The 19,475-nt window shown below is 47.3% G+C and overlaps 1 non-coding gene across 1 annotated transcript; it reads left to right on the forward strand.

Annotated features, from left to right (window-relative positions):
• The first annotated feature begins 1,909 nt into the window (after positions 1 to 1,909).
• LOC136165875 (U6atac minor spliceosomal RNA) lies at positions 1,910 to 2,035 on the forward strand. The gene has a single exon (XR_010662840.1). It is a non-coding gene; the product is annotated as a U6atac minor spliceosomal RNA (small nuclear RNA).
• The last annotated feature ends 17,440 nt before the right edge of the window (positions 2,036 to 19,475 follow it).

Raw genomic sequence — 19,475 nt, forward strand, 5'->3', positions numbered from 1 at the left:
TCTGTTTCTCACCATTGCCATGGAGATGGACATCTTGGGCCACAGTGCCAGAGGCATCTCCCGTCTAAATGCATTCTGATCATCAGTGCAATTCTTGCTGAGCCAGAGGCAAGCGTGGCTCGAACAGTGTGGTTGATGAGCCAAAGACTAGTGGTGTGCGTGCCATTCGATTCCTTCAGACACTGTCAATGACAAGGCGGTGATTTGAAAGGGCTTTCAGTCAGCGAGATGCTCCTTCAAACACAATCTGACTCTGAGGGCTTGTCCATCAAACAGAAAAGTGGAGAAGCTCAGGTTGAAGGTTGAAGCTCTGGGAAGAATGGCCAGGTTGGGGGAGGGGTTTGTTCCCTGGCTCCCTGGGGCACTTCTGCAGGGCCTGGGATGCTGAGATCGGAGGAGCTTAGCACATTCTGCCTTTGGTGCTCTGGGAGGGGCAAAAGAGAAAGCAACCAGCCCTGATTCACTTCTTAGCTAGAAAGGTTAGAGATGACCAGTCTATTTTTCTGTTGTTCTTTTTAAAATTTATTTATTTTGAATTGAAGGATAATTGCTTTACAATATTGTATTGGTTTCTGCCATATGTCAGCATGGATCAGCCATAGTTATACACATATCCCCTTCTTACTGAACCTCCCTCCCACCTCTCACCCCATCCCATCCCTCCACATTGTCACAAAGTGCCAAACTAGTCTATTTTTTAAATTTAATACATCCACTAGAATATACACACACAGAAACAAAAGCAACATTTTAAAGACTGAATCACAAAGGGACTTCATTTAGAGACACCCAAATGCTCAAGTTCGAAGTACAACTTAGAGGACGGGTGGGGACAGAATGACAGGGCAGAGATGTGTTAAATTTGGTTTATGCCGGCTAACGAAAGCTGCTGCTCAACCTCCAGGAATTTTTCAGGACAACTGTTCAACATTGACTTTATTAAAAATTAAACTATGTATCCAGCAATCGCACCCCTTGGTATCTCTCCAAATGAGTTGAAAACCCTCACACAGATGTTTATAGTAGCTTTTGCTATAATCACCAAAACTTGGAAGCCACCAAGATGTCTTTTGGTAGGTGGTGAATAAGTAAACTGTGATGCATCCAGACAATGGAGTTTGATTCAGCATGAGAAAGAAAAAGAGTATCAAGCCATGAAAAGACGTGGAGGAAACCTAAATGTATGTTACTAAATGAAAGAAGCCAATATGAAAAGTATACATACTGTGGGATTTCAACTCTATGAGGTTCTGGAAAAGGCAAAACGATAGAGACAATAAGGCCAGCAGTCGCCAGGGATTAGGGTAAACAGGCCAAGCAGAGGATTTTTAGGGTAGTGAGATTTCTCTGAATGATACTATAGTGGTGGGGACATGTCATTATACATATGTTCAAACTGATATCCTGGTGGGCTGCAGTCCATAGGGTCACAAAGAGTTAGCACAGCACGTAAATTACATAGGGCTTCCCCGGTGGCTCAGAAGTAAAGAATCTGCCTGCAACGCAGAAGACGAGGATTTGATCCCTGGGTCAGGAAGATCCCCTGGAGGAGGGCATGGCAACCCACTCCAGTGTTCTTGCCTGGAGAATTCCATGGACTGAGGAGCCTTGCAGGCTACAGCCCATAGGATCGCAAAGAGTTGGGCATGACTCAGTGACTGATCATAGCACATAGATTATCCAACACCAAGCGTGAACACAAATGTAACAATGGACTCTGGGTGGTGATGTGTCCATGTATGCCCATCAGTTTTAACAAAGGCCCCGTCCAGGGTAGGATGCTGGTCACAGAGGAACGTGTGAGTAGGTGGAGGCAGAGGACATGGGAAAATCTCAGTGCCTTTCTCTCAGTTTTACTCTGAATCTGAAAGTTCTCTAAAAAAGAAAGTTTATTCAAAGCTAAACTGTAGTGTTGTATGAAAGAAGAGAAGGTTAGCACTCTCCTTGACAAGGATGGAAGAGGTCCTCGGGCCTAACAGCTCACATACGGTTAAGGCATTGCCACCTACTTCATGGCATCTAACCACTGTTTTTTCCTTCTGCAGTTTTGAATGATCTGTGACTAACTGTAGCATTAGATTTAAATCTGATCACAATGCAATTAATCGTGTATTACTATTTGGTAATTAAAAGATAGTATTAAAATTTTAAAAATTAAACTATAAATTTTAATTAATAAAATACATTAAATTAGAGGTAATAAACCCTCAAAAGTCACCACTTCCTCCTTGTTTATCACATTTTACTTTTATCTATGTTCTCAAGTTTACTCACTTGTATCATATCCATAGAGTAGAATTATTATGTATATTATGTATTGCTTGCTACTGGACTGCTCTTCCCAGCTCCGTGATAAGCGGCCTCAATCGGGTAGCTTGAAATTGCATTGGCTGTCAGGGGAATACTTTCACAATAGAAATCACTGTGTACAGGACTTTTCCCCAGGAGGGTTGGTTATTAAACACCACAGCACCGATAACATGTACAGGATGAGCTCAGATATTGGGATAAGTAACACGTGTACATCTGAGGATGCTCATCAAAGTACAGCTTTGGGGAAAAGATGAAGGAAACACAGATCTTCATATATGATTAAACCAAGTAATTCACTCTGAATGCCTCCAAAGACCTCTTTAGAATGGTTCCAAGGATTCTCTCTTTTGGAAGCCAGGAACCCTCACCAATTTGAAGAATTAAATCACTCAAATTTGAAGAAACAGCTGCCTCAAGGGCAGCCCTCTTGCCATCAGAATTACTCAGATCTTGTTCTGAGAGACAGAAGTTAATTGCCAAAGTGTTTACTGTAATTAAGTCTATCAGCATGGTTTTCTCCTGGTGAAAATAAAGATCGGTATATTGCATCTTCTGCGAAAGGAGTCTTTTATCTCCTGTAAATTAGAAATCTATGATTCTATGCAAGTTCTCTTCAAGACATGGCTTCCCCCCACCACCTCAAAAATATGAAGGATTTAAAAAAATTAATATTGGCTACAATAGAGAAGCTGGTTTCAGGTACCATTAATTCACTGCAAGCACTGTTATATCCTGATACATTTCATCGAGGTTATTTAAGTGTCTGAAGAATGTGTCTTTCACCAGCCTTTGCTTCCAGTGATAAACTATGAAATATTGATACAGCAGTATTATATACCCTCTATTATCTATCTATGTATCTACCATTTATCTGTCATCTATCATCTGTCTACGTATCTATCAATAATATATTACCTATCTGCTTATCTATCATATCTATCATCTATCCATCGTACCTATCATCTATCATATCTTAGTGTCACACTACAGTGACAATAAAAAATAATTCTTTGAGGAGAGATAGGAGTAGAAATGGCTATATTTCAATGACAATAAAGACCACAGATTTTGGGTATGTATTTCCAGATATCTCACTATGTTTTATCTATATCAAAAACTGTTCTCTCTATGGTACTTTAAAACCTGCCTTCCTTCTGAATGATTTATTCCAGATATCTTTTTCAGGTCAATTGACCTTGGTTGCCACATTGGGAGGTGGGCCAGGCAGGAATAGCCCCAAACTGGTACCTGGCGGCATAGCTCATCACCTGCGGGCTTCACCGGAGTCCTCCAGCGGTACCTCTGCCTGGCTCCGGCAGCAGCAGCTCCACGTGGTGTGGCCTGGGGGGGTGGGTTATGTGTGGGTGTGACCTGGGGGTGCGCTGGGTTGTGTGTGTGTGTGTGTGTGTGTGTGGACACATGGCTCTGGGGCTGTGGAGGCGGGGCTGGCAGTGGGGAGACAGGGAGCAGCTGCAGGGCTGCCCCCATCTTCGGGCGCTGGCACGACGGCTGAGGAAGCTGAGCCCTTAGGTTGGGAGGTGGCCTCCCAGGTCGACAGAGAGAGAGAGAAGGCTAGAATCTGTGAACCATTGGCCTGGCTTAGAAATTAAACATTTAGACAGGTGCTGGGTGAGTTTCCGCCCCTCCTCCCCTGGACTGGAAAATACTACGGGGAGACAGACCTTGTCTGTCTAATTTTTGTGCAACTTGTCCTCTGGAAGCATTTGCAAACCAACTGAGAAATCATGTGTTTCTAGTGCCACTTTCAGACATGCAAGTTCACGTACAACCCTGGATTTCAAATACTTTGAATCACACTTGCCAGGCTATGAAGAGCTTTCAAACACAGTTGACCTTTGAATAACAGGCATTTCAACTGTGTGGGTCCATTTACACTTGGATTTTTTTTTTTTCCAGTAAATCTGTCCTACAATCTATATGCTCCCCAGGCAGGTGAATGCAAGAATATAGCTCCTTGGATAAGGAGGGTTCGCTGTAAAGCTATCCTTGTGTTTTTCACTTCATGGGGTTTGGCACCCCAACCCTTAGCTGTTCAAGCGTCAACAGTGTGCCGTGATTTTGCTCAGAGCTCTTTTGCTTTGTAAGGACAGTTGCTTTCTGTCTCTACACAGAGAGTGGTGTCCAGATTCAACAAGGCTGCAGGACCCACGTCTTACTCACCTGCCCTCCAGTTTCCTTCTTAATGTCCCCACCCTGCTCTATTTTATTTATTTTGATTTTGGTTCAGTGCTGTCCTTATTATAGCCTTTCTGAGGCTCTTGTGATCGCAAGTTCTCTGGGTTGGTGTCGTGGGAATGCCTGGAAGCTGTTCTAATCTGGAAGCTGTTGTTTCTGACCTCCATGCTGTTACTTTGCCTCATTTTCCCTGGCAGTCCTGTGACTCATGCAGACCACTTTACTTCTGAGTGCAAGTCTCTTCCTCTCGGGAGCCAGGTGACTCATGCCCTCCCAGATCCACCCAAGGGGTGGAGCTTTCTCAGAAGAACCTCTCAGAAGGTGTAAGAAGCAGGTGGATGTATGGCACAGGAAACTCCACTCCCTGCTCTGTGGTGACCTAAATGGGAAGGACGTCCGAAAAGCGGATATTTGTACACACACAGCTGACTCACTTTGCTGCACAGCAGAAGCTAACACAGCTCTGTAAAACACCTAAACACTAATGTTAAAAATTGTACCATGAGCAAACAAAAATTAAAAAAAAAATAAGAAGAATTTTTCTTGAAACCAATGGCAGAAGGGGATACTTGAAGCACCATGACTTTCCTGGATCCCAATAATAATAACAGGCTTCCCAGGTGGCTCAGTGGTAAAGAATCTGCCAGCCAATGCAGGGGATGTGGGTCCAATCCCTGGGTCGCAAAGATCCCCTGGAGAAGGGAATGGCAACCTGCTCCAGTATCCTTGCCTGGGAAATCCCAGGGACAGAGGAGCCTGGTGGACTACCGCCTATGGGGTCACAAAGCATCGGACATGATTGAGTGACTGAGCATGCACACAACAACAATATTGAAATATTAACAAACAAATCTTGTTAACATTGAGTCCCTCGAGTCCTTCACTTCGTCCCAGGTTACAGGCAGCAGCATCACAGCAAGATCTCGTCCAGGTGGCTGGGACCTGGGGAGTTTATCTTCAATCTCACCACTTTCTCCCCCTAACCTAGGCTTCTTTCCTTCTTGACACCCAGACCTTCCTTCCTGGAAGGAAGCCTCCCCAAGGGCTGGCTTTCTGTCTTCATCTTCTACCAAGTGGACAGATCCCACGTCTCTGTGTGGCTATGACTGCGTAAGGACAGCCCAACTAACTCAACTAAGGGAGGAAGAGTGGCCGGGAGTTTATGTGTAGCCCTATCCTCTCCTCAAGGTGTTGACTGACCACCGGCAGAGTGGACCCCAGAGGGCACCGTCTTCCTGAGTCACTCTCTAATGAGCGCCCTTTCTCGTGGATGCTGCAAACATTTAAGCATAATTCTCCTAGCTTAGGGATGTGTTATTTTTGCAGTAGTTGGAAGCAGGCTTGGTACCCTTAAGGGCCCTCCTCACCCACAGCAGTGGCGTCTGTCTTTATTTAGAAAGGACACATGACTGCCTCTCCCAGCCCCACATCCGGATGCTCGAAGACGCCTGGGATGAACGGGCCAGGGGGTGACTCGAACACCATGGTTTTCTCAAGATGTCCTGGAGCCCTCCGAGGAAGGGTGGCTGAGCAACTCTCGGTGTCCTGGGTGCAGTCTCCCCAGGCACCCGGCTGCCGCAGGATAGGGACAGGCTGCTCCCATGTCACCACCAGTTCCCCTGCCCCCCATCCCTACAGCCAGCTCTCAGCAACCAACAGCTTCCCCAAGGGCCTGAGGCTGTGGAGCCTTAGGAGGGCTGGAGAGGATGTGGGAGGCAGGCAAGGGCTGAGTTTGGGAGGGGCCTGGCCTGGGAAGCAGCCAGCTTCCTATGCAAGTGGATGCTCTTTGGCTGACTGGCCACTTGACCTTGGCCTGAGCCCCTGGGAAAGCTCACCCTCCATGCTCTCAATTTATTTCTGGCTTCATACACGCTTCCTATTTATGTTAACATTCTGACAGAAGAGGGCTTTCTGGAGAATTCTAAACCCTCTGCGTGATCCGCCCCTGCTCCTGTGGGCCTGTCACTCTGCCCACCTCTCACCCCATCTCAAGGTCTTTCCATTTGGGCTTTTAAATTCTAAATGAGCTGAGATACCTGATGCACAAAACCTTCTGGGATGCAATTCTGGAACATTCAGAGTCACACCCTTTTTGAACACTGTGAACTGGGAGCTTGCGTGCTCAGTCACTTCAGTCCTGTCTGACTCTTTGTGAACCCATGGACTGTAGCCCACCAGGCTCCTCTATCCATGGAATTCTCCAGGCAAGAATACTGGAGTGAATTGCCATGCCTTCCTCTAGGGGATCTTCCTGACCCAGGGATCTAACCTGTGTCTCTTATGTCTCCTGCATTGCCAAGTGGATTTTTTACTACTTAGCACCACCTGGAAGCAGAGTGTAGCTAAACCCACTCATGTGATGAGTTTGCATGCAACCGGGAAAACAGTAGATGTGTCGGGGGAGCTTTGTGAATTCCCAGAACACAGTGAGTCTGAAACCAGGGTCTCCTGAGCAGGCACTGGTTTACTGTGGCCAGGTTTTGTTTTTTTTTTTTTGTTTTTTTTTTTACTGTAACTCGTAGAACAGAGCGGGGGAGGCAGGGGAGCCGGGGGGAGGGGTGTCAGCGTGCAGGACAGTGTCATGTGAGACAAAATGACAAAAAGAAACCAAATTCATATGGGAAGATAAGGGCTTCAGTCTGAAAGTGAATGATCTTGGCCTGACCTCTGCTCTGGCCCTATGAGCAGTGGGGCCCCTGGAGCACCAGGAATGTGTGGCACAGAGACACAGGGACCCAGAGATGACCTCAGACAACATCCTCTGACGCAAAGGCCCAGAGACCAGAGGTTCCCATGCTTCATCTTTGAGGAGCAGCTGAGGGTCAGGAGCAGGGATTTGGGAAGGAAGTGGGGTTTTTGAGACCCCTCTGAAGCCATCCTGATAGATGCTCCACCCTGGTCATGGTCCTGTGAGATAGGGGTCTGCAGGCAGAGCCCCTGTTGAGTGGTCAGGTGGGCCTCCTCTCTGTGACCTCAGTAGACAGATGGCTGTGGACCATGGCATTTTCCCAGCAAAGAAAGTTTCACTGACTTCCTCTGTTCCCAGGCTTTGTATGGAGCCCTATGTACAGAGTGGGGTCATCAACCAGCATTCAGCTTCTTCTCCTGCCCATTGGGCAGGCGCTGCCCACGCTTTAGGAAAGGGTGCCAGGTGAAGAGGAACCTGCCCACGTGTTAAATCAGAGACAAAAACTACCTGAGGAAAGAGGTCAGTGAAACACAGGGTGCCCACGTGCCGTGGGTCCCATGTTCGTGCTCCTTTCCTCCCCAGCCTGTGAGTTCTGTTCCTTTGTCCATGCCTGCAGGGCACGTGGAAGGCAGAGCTTCAGGGTCAACCCTAGGAGATCCAGAAAAGCACTATGTCTCCGTCAACCTATCAGACTTTGCTTGTCCCATCTCTCAAGGTCTACAAGAAGAGGGTCAGAGAAATACGGGGCACTGAGGTAAAGGGTGATAATGTAAAGATGAGAAAATGTGCCTTCAGAGATGGCAACCAGGGATGCAACCACACACAGGACAGCCTGGTTACCAGTTGATGAAAGCCACAGAGGAACACAGAGAAGACAATGTGTCAAAAAATTGCAGGAAACTCATGGAACTGTAGCCAAGTGCATGATGCATTAGAGATAGAATGAAAACAATTGCACAGGTTGAAACGTTGTAAATGATTCAAGATTTAAAACAACTTGAAATGTTTTCAAAGGATTCCTTTATTGTTTGGAAATAGAGCTTTAAAAATATTTCCAAACCCTACCAATGAAGGACATACTCGGATTCCTAACCAGGTGATGTTTTTGAAATGCAGATTGTGAAAGCAGTTCTTTTAAAAGAAAATAGAATGCCTTTCATGTTTGACTTCTAAAACTTGTATATGTTTTAGCAATAACGTAAGACTGCATGACTTGAAATGTTCAGGGATTCAAGAGTTTTAAATAAATGTATGCTTTTGGGGAAACAATATTTTGGTGGTTCATCTTTGATCTTTAAGCCAACCTGTCAGTAGTATGGATGGGATTTTCTGCTTGCCAGGCCTTTACATCTCTGTGAACTTGTGGCAGAGGTGTCCTGCCTTGGCCGCTCACTGACCCACAAACACTGGAGAAGAAGCTATTTAAAAAGCCTCGCCCCCTCCCTTAAATACATGGTGGAATTTGGACAGGTAATTTTAGACTTTAAGCCCCAGAGCTGAGGTCCTTTGGGAACACAATTCCGAAGCAAGCTTTGACCAACTGGTTTTGGAATATGATGCCTTGTTTCCTTGTCTTTATGGATTTGCATCCCATATTGGAGCATGGGGCATTCAAAAGCTGAGCAGGAACCACACAAATCTTTGTTATGTAGGCCATCCTTTGGACAAAGTTATTTTTTTTTTCAAAGTTATTTTTAAAGTATCACAGTTTTGTTAATTCTGGAACCCCAGGCGGAGCACCTATGGGAGATGACAGGGATGAGCTTACAGAGAGGGAGGTGCCTTGGGGAAGCCTCCCCAAGCTCTCCCATGGGTGGAGGTGGACTTGGGGCCCCCGCTTCTCCTGGTGGCTTCATCTTCTTCCCACCAGTTGCTCAGCTTCCACAGAGCTTTAGCCAATAACTCCTGAGGACTCAAGATCCTGCCTGGTCAGAAACAAATCCAGGTGCTAACTTGCAGACATAAGTCATATAATCCAAACACTGAGATGTCACAAATCATGGTTTACATTTTCCCATATTATTTGCAAATAAATAACCTGGACGTAACTGTCCCAGTGGTGAGTAAGGCTATCCCAGAGCAAGAATCCTAGGTCGACTTTCAGGCCATGGCAGCCTTGTCCTAGGACCTGGGCAGAAAGTCTGGTTATACTTTCCATTAAGAGAGTCTACATTTTGTTGTCTTTGCTCGGGTCTGACACCACCGCCCCCAGTGATAGTGTTTATTGGCTGTTCACACCACTGAGCCGGTGGCTCCTGGCTTCTCAGCAACACTTCTTACATCACTGCCAGTGTTAACCATCCTGGCATGTTGCAGGTGAGAAAAATACAGACTCTTAAAAGCCCCTTGAAAGCCCCTATTCCAGGCCTGAGAAGCCACTGTTCTCTCTGGTACTTTCTGTCATTAATTCCACAGGTATTTTCCAAGGGCCTTCTGCACACCTGCAGTGGTATATCCTGTCCAGGGGCAGCGCCCACCCATGTGGTCCCACCAGAGATCCAACCTGCACTGCAAATGGTGTGGAAAGGTCACGTGTGGGGGCGGGAAGAGCAGATGGGCGTTGGACTGGGTCCTCTGTCCCCTATCTTGATGACACCCTTCTTCACCCACGACCTGAACCCACATCCTTATCTCAACTCCCGGTCCTTTTGAGCTGTCAGTGGGGACTTCCCTGGCAGTCCAGTGGCTAAGACTCTGTTTCCCGTGCAGGGGTGTGGGTTCCATCCTTCGTCAGAGAGTTAAGCTCCCACATGCTTCATGGCCAAAAAACCAAAACATAAAATAGAATTTGTATTATAACAAATTCAATAAAGATTTTAAAAATGGTCCACATCAAAAAAATAAAAATAAAAGTGTCAGGGTAACCATGCAGGAAATACAGGTTTGATCCCTGGGTCGCAAAGATCCCCTGGAGAAGGAAATGGCAACCTACTTCTGTATTCTTGCCTGAAGAATCCCCAGGACATACAAGCCTGGCGGGCTACAGTCCATGGGTCAAAAAGAATTGGACATGACTGACCAACTGAACAATAACAACAGAAGGGAAAGAGTGCTGAGGTCAGGTGTAATGTCTGGAAGAGACATTTCACAACCCAGGGAATGCATGTGAGGCTCCTTGAATGGGATGTTTACCGGCCAATATGTTATCCCCAGATGGGGACGGCTGGGCCATAGATGCCAGGAAGGGCGGGCAGACAGTGTGTGTTTGGGCCAGGTCTCCAGTCCGTGAGTGTCAGTTCATCTACTCAATAAATCCCAAAGCCCATGTAGGGTGCCTTATGGGAGCGCCATATCTGCTAAACAGCCATAAAGAAGGAGCCCCTGGCATGGGACCAGCCCAGGTCCTGCCCTGGAAGAGAGACTCGGGCCTGGGGCTAAAGCTGGGGGTGGGGTGGTGGAGTGGTGGGAGGGACAAAAGGGTCCAGAAGGAGCCCCAGAGCTGGCTGAGGGGCGGATGCCCTCTGATGGCTCCTCCTACCTCTGGCCCAGCCTTGCCCTTGGCTAATGTCTCAACAAGGCTGTGTGTTGTCCCCATCACCTCCCTATTAATGTTTGTGTGTGGGAGAACAAGCAAGTACAACAACAAAGTTATGCCTGCATATGACCAGCACTAAGGTCAAGACGGGGCAGCTTCCTGGGGGAGCCCGGGCAGAGGGGACAATGATGCCACTGCTGGCAGTGACTTAGTTTAGAGTTTGGTGGTGCACACTCAGAGTCCCTGTATTACACTCTGGGTATTTTTAAAAATAATTTTACTCATTTATTTACTTTGGACTGTGCTGGGGTTCTTCGTTGCTGCTCGTTTTGTTTGTTTGTTTTTCTCTAGTTGCTGTGCATTGCAGAGCTTCTCGTTGCAATGGCTTCTCTTGTTGCAGGACACAGCCCTAGGCACTCAGGCTTCAGTAGTTGTGGTACACAGGCTTAGTTGCTCTGAGGAGTGTGGAACCTTCACAGACTACGGCTTGAACCCATGTCTCCTGCATTGGCACGCAGATACTTAACCACTGAGTCTCTGGGGGAAGCCCAGGATTGTGTTTTAAATGTTCACAATCAGTGTATTATTAAGAAGACTTCCCTTTGCCTTTTTGACCCCCTGGACTTCAGTTCTGCACCCTATCGAGCACCCTCGGCCCATGCAGGGTGTGCCTTGCAATTTCTCCTTATGCTGTGTCTACCTGGGACCCACAACATACTCTTTCAGAAAATGAAGAAAACAGAAGCTCATGTGTTTTCCACTCTTACAGCCTGGCCCTTCCACAGTTTACAGTAACAAAACCGCACCAACACTTTTAAGAAAACTGCTGAGGATCAGGCTTCCCACCATCCAGGCTGGAAACTGCCTTGTGTGCGTCTGGGCTTGTTAGCTGTCTGGTGCAGGGAGCAGTCCTTTCATTTCATGATCAGCGTCTGGATCATTTTCGTCTCCATACTACACCCGCGGAACAGCCCAGCACCCACACGGCATCTTCGCTGGTCACAGAGAAACACTCCTGGCAGGTCAGCCTCACTGCTTCATCCTCTATAGTCTCTGGGCTTTGATTTCCCAGAGATACATCAGGCTCCTAGCTTCTGGGGAATCAGTTGCCAATAGTGTAAATCTTTGGGACCTCCCCTCTTTAACTGCTCCAAGCCCTGCAGATATCAATACACCATTTGGACTGCGTTTTCTTTAAGGCTTGTCTGAGCTCAGGCTGATGTAACAAAATACTGCAGACCAGGTGGCTTAAACTACAGACAGTGATTTCTCACAAGTCTGGTGGCTGAGTCCCAGATCAGGCACTGATGGGTTTTGTTTCTGGTGAGCGCTGTATTCCTGGTTCCCACAGGACTATCGGCTGCGTCCTCACATGGCAGAGAGAGATGGATACCAAGCTCTCTGATGTCTCTTTTTATTGGGTGCTAATCCTGTCGTGGGGGTCCCACCTCACAACCTCGTCCAACCCCAGTTACCTCCCAAAGACTCCATCTCCAAATATCACCCCAGTGGGAATTAGGGTTGTAATGCATGAATTTTGGGAAGACATGATTCAACTCAGAGCAAGGCTCAGACCACCTTGGAGCTTCACAGTTTGCATGTCTCGGCATTTAGCTCAGCCAGTCCCAGCATTCATGTTGAGATGGCTTCTTTTGCCTCTGGGAGGAGGGAACCAGGCCTTTCTATGCCCGGGGCTGTTAGTACAAGGAGATTACCACGCAAAACCAGGCCCAGAATCCACACTGGCCTTCCCTCCTGCTCCCTGGGCGCCCCACTGTGTGTGCACCCCACACTAGGACATGTGGTCCTCCCAGGCCCCTCTGCCCCCAGAGCCAAGGAGTAACAAATGTGATGGAGGCTCCCAGATCCGCTGGGGCTGCTGATGGCTCCCACCCTGGGACTCACCCTGAGTCATGGCCCTGCACCATCTCAGAAGGAGTCCACACCTGATGTGGTCAGTGTGCGGTGCTGGGTGGCTTGACCCCTCGCTTCAGTCTAGAATATCTCCAAAGGGCCTGCCTGCCCTGGAGCTCCCTGGGGGTTGGCTGAGGCATGTACCCTGTCCTTCTGTCCTATCCCCTCTATGCCCTGTTTTCTGGCCAACAACACAAAACCTACTGAAACTAAATTTGAAGCTGGAAAGAGCTATGTGGGCTGAGATGGCAGGTTGAACCCACATGTTTTATCTCCTCTCTGTGCCCTTTTCTCCTGTCCTCAACCTTTCCCAACATCAGGGTCTTTTCCAATGAGTCAGCTCTTCACATTAGGTGGCCAAAGAATTTATGTTAAAGCGTCTGTATGTATTTCAGTTAAGCAACAATGAAATAGCAAGATGAAGGTTTTAAAGAAAATCCCTTTTCACTTTTCCCTACTCCCCCTGTGCTCAGAGGAGACCCCAAGCAGGTGATACAGAAGCAGGAACCACATTATCAGCACTGCTGAACTCATTCTCACGGCCCACCAGACCCTTCAGACAGTTCTGTGGGACCCCAGGACTCCAAGGACCGGAGTTTGGGAACCATGGCATAAACTAAGGGCTAGAGACTTCATCTTCTTTAGGTGGTGTGTTTCCTTTCTGGCGAGTGTGGTTGTCGTTCTTTACCCCACCAGCCGTGTGTATGCATGCGTGCCTGCTAAGTCACTTCAGATGTGTCCGACTATGGACTGCAGCCTGCCAGGCTCCTCTGGCCATGGGATTCTCCAGGCAAGAATACTGGAGTGAGTTGCCATTTCTTCCTCCAGGGAATCGTCCCAACCCAGGGATCGAGCCCAAGTCTCCTGTGGCTCTTGCGCTGCAGGCAGATTCTTTACCATTGAGCCACGGCCAGTCCTGTGCATGAGTCTAATCCCAGCAGCTCTCCAATCATAGCATCATTTGAAACCAGAGATATGAGGGACCTGAGTTAAAAAGAAAAGCATATCCTACAACAGTTCATGGATGGAAAGCCTTGAGATGCTCCTGGGATTTTTGAAGGTCATGAGTATCCTTCAAGACCAGCGAAATGCAAAAGCCTGGCTGCACTCCAGAAGGACACCACTGGTGAGATTTTCCATCCTAAGCACCTGGAGCTCCGTGGGGAGCTGCCCTGGGGAGGGAGCTGGTGAGAAAATATCACCTCGCAGAATGAAGGCATTTTAAAGAGGTTCAAATGGTGATAAGGACGTGGAAGAGATTCGGGTGGGCCAATTTACCAATGGTCTGGAACAATCAGGGAAATAGGCGGCTGAGAGCAGCATGTCTGTCAGTCATTCCATAGCAGGTGTGGGGGAGGCAGGCGCAGTCCCTCCTGAGTGTCCCAGGCAGTGATGGGCAGAGAGGAGACAGAGAGAGGGAAGACGCATGCGATGTTCAGTGAGCAGCATCTCAGGTCTGTGTAACACAGGGCTTTTCACAAAATGTTCTAAGGAAACCATAAAGGTTTGATGAAGCAAGTGACTGATGACCTTGTATGGGGCAGCAGGCATTGTCAACCAGGGTCTGAATACAGTGACAACTCAGCTCTGTCGATGCTATGCTGCCCTGTCTCCTGGTCCTCACACGGGGCAGCGGCTAGCATGGGTTTCACTTGGCTCCCTGACTCCCAGGAAGGTGGGCCTGGCAGGTGGTTTCCTGATCTCCAAGAGGGGAGGGGAAGCAAACTTCCAGGCCTGGGGTCTTCACTAGTGAGTGACTGCAGCAGACACAAAGCTGGGGTCCCTCCTCCAGCTGTGTGGGAGCCTATGTGCTGTAACAGCCTCAGGTGATTCTGATGCTCGAGTTGGAGAATCCACGCCCTCTCTGACCTCCCCCTAGAACAACTAACTCAGGTTCACAGGGACCACGAGGGAGGTGTGGCAGGGGTCAAGATTCAAGGCGATGCTAGCTTGAATTGTGGTGTTGGAGAAGACTCTTGAGAGTCCCTTGGACTGCAAGGAGATCAAACCAGTCAGTCCTAAAGGAAATCAACCCTGAATATTCATTGGAAGGACTGATGCTGAAGCTGAAGCTCCAATACTTGGCCATCTGATGCAAATAACTGACTCATTGGAAAAGACCCTGATGCTGGGAAAAATAGAAGGCAGTAGGAGAAGGGGACAACAGAGGATGAGACGGTTGCATAGCATCAATGACTCAATGTACATGAGTTTGAGCAAACTCTAGTGATGGTGAAGGACAGGAAGCCTGGTGCACTGCAGTCCATGGTGTAACAGAGAGTCAGATACGGCTTAGTGACTGAGCAACAACAATTAAGGCGGGAAGGTTCTGACACTGCCCTAAAATGAAAGTGCTGCCAGAAGTAGGATTAAGGGGAATCAACACGAGAAAGAGACAGAAGAAGCCAGGGAAGCAGGAAGTCATTTTAAATGCACCCAGGATTTAGTTCTAAACAGTCGTGGTGAGCTGACAGGTCACAGCCGGAAGAAGACTGTTCTTACTCACAGTTCCCAAGGGGTGTGGGCCGCACAGGGGAAACACCAGGGGAGTGTGGAGGTGGAGAAGCTGGTGGAGGGCCTTTGTTGTGGTTTTCATGATAAGCGGTGGGGAGGCAGGATAGGGAGGCTGAGTAAACTCAGAATTAGAGGGTCTGAATAATGTCAGCAGGCTCCGGGCTGCAGGGATGGTTCTGGTCTATGGGACCCAGGGGACCTTCAAGGCAGGTGGCGTAAATGGCCTGGCATGAGCTACAGAGAGAAGATGGCTGAATGCGTGGGCTCTGGTCTGGTTGGTTGCACATCAATTGTTTGCTCCTCTAGGAAATAACGAAGCCTGGGAGGGGCAGTCCCTCCTCAGGTCTTCGAGGTCTTAAGATGTCAAACCCTCATCAAATCCTGAGGAACCTGGCGGGCTACAGTTCACGGGGTCACAAAAGAGTTGGACACAGCTAAGTGACTGAGCACACAAACACCGCACTGCCCTCTGGGTGGCAGAGGGCACCAGAGAATAAATGTCTAAGAATTTAGTGTCTGAGAGAATAAATGTTAAAGCCAACCACACCGTCTGAATTTGAAGGCCATGGCACCACCTGGAGAAGGAGGTGAGCGCTTCATCACGGGGGACTCCTGTGGAAGAAGTGTGGAGATCAGGATGAGTAGGATCCAGGAGACTCATCTCCCGAGGATCTTGCAGTGGCCAGGTGCCTGCTTCACACACTCGTTTGGTCCCCTCCCCAGCCCTGGGCCCCTGTGTTGTGATTCCCAGAACTGAAGCTCCCGAGACGGAGACCGCAGCACACAAGAGGCTTCTTTCCCGGTCCTGTTCCAGCCCATCCATGGGCACGCTCCTGCCCTGCTGCTCTTCTCCCAGGACTCTGTGATTCGTGAGTCCAGAGAACGCCGTCTGGCTCTGGACAGGCCAGGAGGAGGCTCACAGAGGTTAGCAGACACACCCAATCCTAGGCCAGGCCAGTTTGCATTGGAACCTGAAAACCCTCTCCTGTACAAAATGCAAACTGAACCGGAGGAGTCATATACACACCATGTGTGGTATCAGTAAGCACCTTTTGCTATTTGAATGTTATTCAAATAAAGCATTAGGAACCCTCCGGCTTACATTACCAGCTCCACATGCAGCAACAAAAAAGACCCAGGGTTTAGGACAAGGGGTTTGTTAGTTGACTGTAAAGAAGAAAGGTCTCTTTCACTTTTAATGAAAGATAATGGAAACTCAGGTGTGAACAGCAGGGAAGAAGTCAAACGCTGAGTAACTAAAGTCTACAATATAAACAAGAATAGAGGCAAACTGACTGTCATTTGTTTCTATGTAAACCTCTTCCACCAGAATAAGAGATCCCAGAGGGGTAGCACGCATTCCCTGGAGGCTCAGCCAATGTACCTGAACCACGGAGTGACTCTCTGAGTTCCAAAACACAGCAGGTGCTTGTTAGATGTTTCTTAAACCAACAAGGGGATGAACTTGGCAGGATTCTAGAAACAGCTGCCTTCAAAGTAGTTAGTTTGAATTTGTTATCACCTTTCAAATAAAAATATTTGGAAGTACACTTGTATGCTATAACATGAACCCAACTTTCCATTTCAACAATAATAAGGCCAATTATTTAAAGAAACTTCAATTATGCTAAGAGTTTTGTCATTCATTTGTGTGTGTGTGTGCTCAGTCATGTCCAATCCTTTGTGACCTCAAGGACTGCAGCACACCAGGCTTTCCTATGCTTCACCATCTCCCAGAGTTTGCTCAAACTCATGTCTATTGAGTCGTTGATGACATCCAACAATCTCATCCTCTGTCACCCCCCTTCTCCTGCTCTCAATCTTTCCCAGCATCAGGGTCTTTTCCAAGCAGGAAAGAAATCCAATGGGAAGCTAGGAGGTAAGGTGATGGTTGAGGGAGAAACTGAAAGGAGATAACTCAGAGCAACGTGGGATCTACAGCATAGGAACCAGTGGACCATCTCCTGCAGGAGCCACTGTGCATGTAAACCAGCTTCAGCCCTTTCCATGAGTCACTCAACTCAAGAGTCACATCTCCAGAGAGGAGAGTCCTATTGGTCTGGCTCAGGTGGCATGTCCATCTCTCGGTCATTAGAGAACAGGACTGATGATTAAGCACCATCAAGAATGCTCACTGTGGGGACTTCCCTGGAAGTACAGTAGCTAAGACTTCACCTTCCAATGCAGGGGGTGTTAGGTTCCTAGTCAGGAAGCTAACGTCCCACGTGCCTTGAGGCCAAAAAATGCAAGACATAAAACAGAAGCAGTACTGTAATAAATTCAATTAAGACTTTAAAAATGGTTCATATCAAAGAATCTTAAAAAAAAAACAAAAGATGCTCACTGTGCAGGAAGGAGAGTTACTCAGGAAAAAATGAAAGGATGTTGTGGCTCAGATGGTAAAGACCCCGCCTGCCAATGCAGGAGACATAGATTTGATCCCTGTCAGGAAGATCTCCTGGAGGAGGAAGTGGCCACCCACTCCAGCATTCTTGTCTGGAGAATCCCATGGACAGAGAAGTCTGGTGGGCTACAGTCCATGGAGTCAAAAAAAAAGGGAAATAATTGAGTGACTAACACATCAGAAATAAAGACAGAATGGAGGATGAAGCAGCATACATCGATCACGACCAGCGAAACTTCATGTCACCCTAAGGCCTAGAAAAAGGAGCATTTGAAACCCACTTGTTCTGCACTGTTCATGGATCTAAATTTGTGAGTTCTCCTCACTAGAACGTGTTTGCAACCACCCTGATCAGCACCCTGGTGCGTTCATGTCCTTCATAGACATGTGCGGGGCAAGTTTGTGCTGCCCGACATCAAGGACATCAGCTGGGGTGGACCAAAATCATGCCCTGACTTCTTGGTTCAGTTCCTAGACCGGAAACAAGTACCTTCTTCCCAGCCTACTTAGTACCACTAAACTTTTGTGCTTTTTGTTAGTGACTTTATGTTTATTTTATTATTTTATTAGTTAGTTTTTTGGCTGCACTGGGTCTTCATTACTGTGTGGGCTTTCTCTAGTTGTGGCAAGTGGGGGCTACTCTCTAGTTGCAGTGTGTGGGCTTCTCATTGCAGTGACTTCTCTTGCTGTGGAGCACAGGCTTTAGGGAGCGTGGGCTTCAGTACTGGTGATGCATGGGCTCAGTTGCCCCACGCCATATGGAAACTTCCCAGAGCAGGAACCGAACCTGCGTTCCCTGCATTAGCAGGCGGATTCCTAACTACTAGACCACCAGAGAAGTCCCTGACTTCATATTTAAAATGTCCCTTGTGAGTTGTGTTGAGGTGCTCTCTGTGTTCCCAGAAACAAGAGGGTGTCTTTAAACAGAAACACACATGAAACAAGGCTGTGTATTGCTCAGGTGACCAGAAGCTCCCAGGAACTGAATCTGGTCTTACTCCTAGGAGCGACAGTTCAGTTCTCACTAACTCAGGTTTGAGGTGATGTTATAGATAGAAATGACAATGAGTAACAAGATTAAGCTGTATACATGTTGCGATGATTGGCCTTTGGACTTAATTTCCACGCTGCACCTCTCTCGGATTTATTGTGATTTCATTTCACTTCAAACTGGCCATTTTCTCACAACTCTTGCATGTTTATGAATTGATTGCCATTTGATTGTGTGCCATACTCGCATCTTAAGCTTCTCATCCCAGGGTTAGGAGGGGAGAAAAGATGGGGAGACAGGCAACATGGAAAGAAACATCAAGAGCCTCCCTGGCAGGTTAAAGAGACAGCAGTCCTCCCATTTAAGGAAAGCAATCAGCTGAGCTCATACAAATACTGCATTTCCCTTGCAAATGAGGTTCATCATCAGTTTATGATTTCTCTCTTAGCTGGAGTGAGCTTCTTTCTTATAGCTCACTGTGTCCTCCTAGAAAATTGTCTCAGACCTGAATTATGTTCTCAGCCACATTGAATTATGAAGCTTGCCATGAGGCTATGTGTGAGCACATGCATTGGAAGGGGCTGTCTGGTCCTGTGAGATTTCTCCCAAGTAAACGTTTACCTTGGATTTATAGAAATATTCTTTTAACATATTTTATTTACCTTCAATATGAAACCTATGAATGCCAGGCTTATAACTATTAAGAAACATTTTCAAGTGACTTGGCTCAAAATAAAATCTAAACCAAAGAGAGAAAAAGTCTGAATGCATGTAATTATCTAGTTATCTCCTGATAGTACCATCTGACTTGACACTGTTTTACAAAAGAGCTTGTGTTTTTATGGAAATTTTTTAATGCAACTGTATGGCTAGAAAGTGTGTTTTAAATGACAATATTTTCAAATTTCAAGCAATCTTATTCCATAGACATGAATATGAAAATAGGGCAGCCTGCACTGTAGGCAGTTGCTTTACCAAC

Source organism: Muntiacus reevesi, chromosome 3, assembly GCF_963930625.1.
Source record: "Muntiacus reevesi chromosome 3, mMunRee1.1, whole genome shotgun sequence".
Classification (NCBI taxonomy): Eukaryota; Metazoa; Chordata; class Mammalia; order Artiodactyla; family Cervidae; genus Muntiacus; species Muntiacus reevesi.